The sequence below is a fragment of the Chinchilla lanigera genome, unplaced genomic scaffold (genome assembly GCF_000276665.1).
Source record: "Chinchilla lanigera isolate Chin_1 unplaced genomic scaffold, ChiLan1.0 scaffold00065, whole genome shotgun sequence".
NCBI lineage: Eukaryota > Metazoa > Chordata > Mammalia > Rodentia > Chinchillidae > Chinchilla > Chinchilla lanigera.
Genome location: NW_004955466.1, coordinates 13,847,294 through 13,855,098, shown reverse-complemented (window position 1 = coordinate 13,855,098; position 7,805 = coordinate 13,847,294). Strand labels below are relative to the sequence as shown.

At 41.6% G+C, this 7,805-nt stretch overlaps 1 pseudogene; it reads right to left on the bottom strand.

The window, feature by feature from the left end:
* Positions 1-5,544: 5,544 nt before the first annotated feature.
* LOC102024440 lies at positions 5,545-7,241 on the bottom strand (annotated as a pseudogene).
* Positions 7,242-7,805: the final 564 nt, after the last annotated feature.

Genomic DNA, 7,805 nt, shown 5'->3' with positions numbered 1-7,805 from the left:
AAGGTTGCATCAGTTGTATTGGAGAGTGAATAAAATAGGTCATTGTACATAGCCTTGATCTATACACTGATCTTAGGAAGGGCAAGGGTTATGGTCCTATGGGTGGAACTGTCTCCAACCCTAGCCAATACTATCAGCAACTACAGCCTGCTATCTTGCCTGCATTTGCTGGGCCATTTTGGGCCCACCTTCCTGCTGCTCCACCACAAAGTGTGTTTACTCCTCTTTCTACAGCCCCAACTGCAGAAACTTTGGTTACGGCTGAGCTGCAGCTCACTTTCTCTATTATGCTCAATTCCTGAATCCCGTGTGCTCATGTGCGCAGTCCTCCTGAGCAGTCTGGTCAGCATCTATGTGTTGTCCCTTTGTCTTCTCTTAGAGTGACAGTGCAGCCTTCTTTCTCCCACTGTGTCTGAGAGGCTGGGCACCATGAGAGTATTAATCACTGACTGAGTCCTACTCTTTGGGTCCAGGCTCTCAGTAAGAGAGTAGAATTAAAGGGCTGTTATTATGTCAGCAGTAAAGCTACATAAAGTCCTGGATTCAAGGGGTATTTCTAGGTAGTGAGGTTATGGGTGAGCTTTATTTCTTCTTTGAATTTTTGGTATTTTCCCAATTTTATACCACAAATATTTACATGTTATTTGTTTCTTTGTTAACCAAAAAAGGTGTTTTACTAAAATGCATATTATTTTTATAGGAAAAAAAGACAGTACATCTTTTCTTTCTTTCTTTCTTTTTCTTTCTCTCTCTCTTTTTGTTTTTTGAAACAGGGTTTTGCTATGTAGTTTAGGCTGGCCTTGAGCTCACTATGTAGTCTACACTGGCCTCAAACTCATGGCCATCCTCCTGCCTCAGCTTCCTGAGTGCTGGGATTACAGGTACACACTACCAGTGCATTTTTATATCTCCACTTCTATCTTTTTGATGCCAATAAAGATGATTTTTAAATTTAATCATGAGCTTCAAAATTGGGAATCTAGGTTCTTCTGAGCTCTCCAACTGATTTTCTGGGCATTTCTCTCTCTCTCTCACTCTCTACCTATCTATATATATATACACATATATCTATATCTATATTTATATCTATATTTACATCATCTATAGATATATCTATAACCATATCTATATCTATAGATAGATATATAGATATATATGTAAAGTATCCAGAGAAGACCTTTTCAAGGAAAGTGTGTGTATTAGCCAGGTTTCTTGTGGCTGAGACACAACACCTTCCACCTGAGTGACCCTTAAAACTCTCATGGCTTTGTGGTCTCCGCGGTAATCTGTCAAGTGATAAAGGAATGCTTACCATGCACCCTCTTTTAGAGCTGTTAGGCATTGGATGATAAAATGTTGCAAAAGCACTTAAAAAGTTCTGTGAAAAGGTACACCCAGGTTTTTTTGTCATGTGTGCTCCAGATACCTGCAGCCTCAGACTCCGTGTGAATTAGTTTTATAAAGTACTTTCTTCAGGGACTTGCTTCTGTTTACAATTTGTTGCCTCAACTATTGTCTTAAGGAATATTGAAAAATAAATGTGATTTCTGAGGAAAAGTACTCTACCTGGACTGCGTACATGCAGGCTGAGCAGTACTAGACTAGGAGAATGGCCTTTAGACTCAGTGTTCCTTGCTAGATGCTTGACTTGGACCAAGATGGTTAGTCTCTCTAAACCTCAGTCTTCCCATTTGTAAAATGAGGATTTTAAAATTCCAAAGAGCTCACTGATGTCTAAAACTTTCAGTACAGTGCCAACTGTGCTCAAATGTCCAGAAATTTGCATATACATGTTCTCTCTTTTTTTTTTTAAGGCCGAGTCTTGCTATGTAATCCAGGCTGACCTTGAATTTGTGATCCTCCTACCTCAGCCTCCTATGAGCTGAGATTATAGATTTGCTCCACACACTCAGCTTGCAGATGCATTTGTAGACTACAAATTACTTTATTTAAGTCACTCCCTGCTTTTAAAGATCTGGTATATACCTCTAATCCCAGTATTTGAGAGGCTGACTCCACAGACAAGCTAGACTTTATTTGTCAGGAGATGACCCCAAAATGTTTATTACTATTAATAAAGTCATCTGGGCCTCGATCACTCCCCTGTAAAGTCAGGTCTTGGGCTTCAGGACAACTTTCTCATCCCTGGTCCTAATTCAAATCCAGACCCTTATTAGCTTAGCACCAGCAACCCCACTGGGAGTTTACAAAAAGTGTTGTTTTTATGCCAATAAGTCAGAAATCATCAAAGAAACTTTGGCCAGGGTCTGTGAGTGCCTCAATAAAAAATAAAAGACCACCAAAATCCCCAGGGGTGGTATGCCCAGATAGATATACAATTGGAATCCCTGGCTAACTTCTTTACTGACAAGTCTGGCTGGGCCCTTGATGATCTTTATAGCCTTATTTGTGATTGGGTCCAATCACATGGGTGATAGAACAAATGGGTGATAGAAAAAATTTGAGCTGGACTGGATCAGGTACAACTTCTGGCATTGGCAGAAAATCCTGGGTATCACATCTGTAGATAAGTTTAAGGACACTTCACCAACTTCATAAGAGGAGAGTGTCCCTGAGAGGGAAATGATATGGAAAAGAAAACTAAAACAAAACCATTTTGTGTTCTAGTGCCATTTTAAAGCTTAAGTTTCTACTTCCTTAAGTTTGTTTCTTGTAAATGTTGTCATAGTTACCTAACCCGATGCCACCCCATGCTCTGTCATAAGACCACTTGTTTCCTATGTAAAATGTCCAACACCTTTGTTTCTTTGTCAGAAGCTAAGTCCATGCCTTGTAGTAGTTCTGTAACTGCACCAAATCATATCAGCAGCCCCCACCAGACCCAGAAATAGACCCAGAATTTCACAGACTGTTGGCCTGGTCTCCTGGGCAAAAATAAATCCCAACCAGGTTTATCTCATTTTTTTAACTTTTTGTTAGGGCTCCACAGGCTGGAAAGACTCCTCAATCCTTATACAGGTCAATGACTTTTAAGGAGTGTCAACCCTCCCGGTCAAACAGCCTTATTTAGAGGGCATCCAAACCTGATCTCGAAGGGCGTGAGACCATCTTGGTACAGTGTGCACCAGGATCAGAGGAGGGCCACAGGCAATATGGCTGTCCAAGTTGTACCCATCTCCTGGCAGAGCTTAGCCAAGGTGGACTTGAGGGTGTGGTTCTGTCTCTCTATTTTATCTCTAGAGCAAAGGTCAGCTCCTAGACTACTTTACCTATGAACACTGGCCCATTACCTGACCTAATGGTCAATGGGGAGTCCATATCAGGTGACAGTCAACTCCAAAAAGGACTTAGTTTCCTCTTCCCGAACTTTTAGTCCTGGTTGCGATGGCCTCCACTCAACTTATGTAGGTGCAAGTCAGGGCTAGCAGGTAGTTTCGATTTCCAGTGGTTGGCTTGACCTCAGTGAAGTCTATCTCATCATCCTCAAAAGGAGTGGCTCCTTACTTCCTGAGGCCAGACTGGTGGTGGGGCTGTTATGCAGGGTTGTTGCAGGCTAAAAGTTTGCATCTCTTGGCCACAGAGGAGCACAATGCCCAAAGTCTGGGGATATAAAAATACCGGCAAAGCTACTCTGCCATAGCAGTTTTTCCCAAATGAGTATGAGTACGTAGGTCATGTATCACAAAATGTCCTAAAGACTCAGGAATTTCTTTTGGCAGCACTTGTCACCCATTTTTATTAGCAGCTTCCTCCAACTTAGCCCGCTTTAAGTCAGTCTCCAGATAGGAAGATCTTTTCACATGGGGTGTCATGAGTACTTTCTTGGGGATAGGAGTCTCCAGATTGGCCACCTACTTGGCTGTTAAGTCCACAGCATGATCGTTTCAGGCCTCTAAAGAGTCCCCCCTCTGGTGGCCAGGGCAGTGTATGATGGTCACCCTTTTGGCAGCCAAACTGTTTGTAGTAACCCTAATATTTCTTGTGAATTTTTGATATCTTTTTTACCTATTTTGTCAGGAGCCCTCTTCTTTGTATGTGGCCCCATGCAAGCAGAGTATGGCAGAAGCACAATGGGAGTCAGTAGAGATACTGACCTGTTTGTCCTTTCCCAGCACCAAAGCCCAGGTCAGGGCCATCAGCTCAGCTTTCTGGGCCAATGCCCCAGAGGGGAGTGTTTTTGATTGATCAGTTTGATCTACCATAACAACAGCTGCTCCTATCCTCTGGACCCCATCTATTAACATACTGTTTCATCTGAAAACAGGGTCAAATCAGGGTCCTGGAGGAGCGAATCTTGGAGGTCCAGTTATGCCAAGCAGACCATCTCAATTGATTTGATGAAGTCATGTTTGGGTGGCTCCATGGATGTGGACAGCAATGAGGCTGGGATGAGAGCCTGGATGGTTGTTGTGGTTAACCTGGGATCCTCAAGAAAGGCCTCCTGGTATTGAACCAGTCAGGTTCCTGATAGCCATTTGTTGTCAGGACCCCTAAGTAGGGCTTTAACTGCATAAAGGGCGTATACCTTTAAAATCTGTCCCAAGGTCAGCTTGTCAGTCTCTTTTATGAGGATGTCAGTGTCAGCCATGGCCCATAAGGAGGCCAACCTGCTGCCACTGGATCTAGCTTCTTGGACATGTCTGCCACAGGACAACACCAAGGTCCCACAGTCTGGGTCAGGATGGCCTGAGGTATGTCCTCATTTTTGTGTCTGTGACAGTCAAAGCCGGGACACCTAATAACTCCCTTTTGAGGACATAGCAGAGAAACATTAGGCGTGACTAAAAGGACCAAATACTTGGACAAGGCTTTGAAACTCAACTGACTTACTAACAAATATTTTTACTTTAGTAGATAAACCATGCTTTCTGAAGTTTTGATTATTTTAAGAAAATTGGTTAAAACTTTTTTGTCCTATAAACAAGGTGCTTTGTCACTGAAGATTATAAAAAATTTATACAGAAGAATGTAAATATTTACAATTTAAAATTTTTTTGATAAACATGGCCTGGTTTTACTCACATTATTTTTTAGTTTTTTTAAATGAAAAATACTATTAACCGTCTTTTACCCTTGAAGCCTGATGCCAGTAACTAAACACCAGGGGGGCAGCTACCAATGATTTCTATGATGTAGAAATGATGCTTAAATAATTTTAAAGAAAAATGTTTTTGATACACTATGTTCTGTAGTATATGGTCTTAGTCCTGAGAGACTCTCGAATTCTATGAGAGAGCTTTATTTTTCCTGGAGCCCTGAAATCACTCCCTTTGCCTCTTTTTTTTCCTCATTAAACTTTGTTTTAATGGGTCTCAAAATTCTGTGACAGATTTTTGGTCAAGTTGTTTCCATTAAAAACTGTTGATTTTAAAAACTAATAACTTAAAAACTGCCACAGATGCAAAAAAAAAAAAAAAAAGTGGTCCACAAAACATTCTCCTCTCCTTCTGAAGGTTTTAGATACACTGTTATCATTAACCAGTCTATCACTATTAAATTTAAATGGACATTTGGGAGAAACAGTTCTGAGACCAGTCTTCTACCACTGATTAAGACTGGGGTGGCAGATGTTAGGGGTAACATTCATTTAGGTTTCTGAGCTTTCTGGGCAGACTTGGTGATCTTGACAGCTCCAGCAGTCTTCTTGTCCACTGCTTTGATGATGCCCACAGCAACTGTCTCACATGTAGAACAGCAAAATGACCCAGAGGTGGATAGTCAGAGAAGCTCTCAACACACATAGGCTTGCCTGGAACCATGTCAACAACAGCAGCATCACCAGATTTAAAATATTTGGGCCCATGTTCCAGTTTCTTATCAGACCAGTGATCAATCTTTTCTTTCAACTCAGCAAACTTGCAAGCAATGTGAGGTGTGTGACAATCCAGTACAGAGGTATAGCGAGCACTGATCTGGCCAGGATGTTTCAGGATAATCATCTGAGCAGCAAAAAAACAGCTGCCTCCATTGGTAGGTAATATTTGCTATCACCAGCAACACTGCCACAACGAATATCTTTGACGCTCATGTTCTTGATGTTGAAGCCCACATTGTCCCCAGAAGAGCTTCACTCAAATCTTCATGGTTAGCCAGGCATGGTCGTACAAACCTGCAATCCCAGCACTGAGGAGGCTGAGGCAGGAGAATCCTTGTGAGTGTGAGAACAACCTGGACTACAAAGTGAGCTCAAGGCAGCCTGAAATGCATAGGGAGATCCTGTCTCAAAAAGACAGGAAAAAAAAAAGGAAAAGAAAAGCTTCATGGTGCATTTCAACAGAGAGAATCCTTGTGAGTTTGAGAACAGCCTGGGCTACAAAGCGAGCTCAAGGCAGCCTGAAATGCATAGGGAGACCCTGTCTCAAAAAGACAGGAAAAAAAAAAGGAAAAGAAAAGCTTCATGGTGCATTTCAACAGACTTTACTTCAGTTGTGATGTTGCTGGAGTGAAGGTGACCACCATGCCAGGTTTGAGAACAGCACTCTCCACTCGGCCCACAGGACCAGTACCAATACCACCAATTTTGTAGACATCCTGGAGAAGCTGCAAAGGTTTATCAGTTGGGTGAGTGGGTGGAAGGATGCAATCCAAAACTTCAGGAAGTGTAGTTCCACTGGCATTGCCATCTTTCCAAGTGACCTTCCATCCCTTGGACCAAGGCATGTTAGCACTGGGCTCCAGCATGCTGTCTCCTTTCCAACCAGAAATTGGCACAAAAGCTATCATGTCAGGGTTGTAGCATATTTTCTTAATGTAAGTGCTGACATCCTTAACAATTTCTTCATATCTCTTCTGGCTGTATTGTGGCTCAGTGGAATCCATTTTGTTAACACCAGCAATTAGCTGTCTCACACCCAGCGTGTAAGCCAGAAGGGCATGTTCATGGGTCTGCACCTTCTTGGAGATACCAGCTTCGAATTCACCAACACCAGCAGTAACAATCAGGACAGCACAGTCACCCTGAGATGTAGCTGCAATCACATTTTTGATAAAGTCTCTGTGTCCAGTGCATCAATGATAGTCAAGTAATACTTTCTAGTCTCAAACGTCCACAGGGAGCTGTCGATAGTGATGATACCCTCACACTTGGCTTTCAGTTTATCCAAGACCCAGGCATAGTTGATGGAACCCTTCCCCATCTCAGCAGCCTCTTTCTCAAATTTTTCAAGGGTTCTTTTGTCGATGCCACCACATCTGTAGATCAGATGGCCGGTGGTGGTAGACTTGCCAGAATCCATGTGTCCAATGATGATGATATTAATGTGAGTCTTTTCCTTCTCCATGGTGGCATTGATTTAGTGGTGGTTTTCTCTATACCCACGCTTTCACAGCAAATTCACTGTGAAAAAGCCCATTTACCTCTTTTTATTTAGCCTTCACTATACATGTTTTTGGGAGATTGCAGATCTGATCAGCCTGCAATAACTATGGGGTATTATTAGCCCAGTATGAGGTGAAAACCTTTCCACATTTGGTTGTAAAACTTTTAAATAGGTTTTATTCTGTGCCATTACTCATATAAATGATAAATACTTCACAGCTATCAAAACCAAAAATGTCAGGGCTTGAGCTCTTTTTAAAAACAAAATATTTACTCTAATTTATTTGCTATTTCAGTAGTCAGGGAAAAATTGTTATAAGAAAACTTTCATATAATTCTTTAGGAAAATCAAAGACAAAAGGCTTTTTGTCCCTCACCTTTCACTCTATAATTTATGTTCTATATCCCAGTTGTTGATTCTTTTGTGTTTCACGTGAAATTTGGTTTTTGTTCATGAATTCTCTGCCTACCCCTATGTCTTCAAGGTTTTTACTTACCTTCTCTTCCAATAGATTTAGTGTTTCTG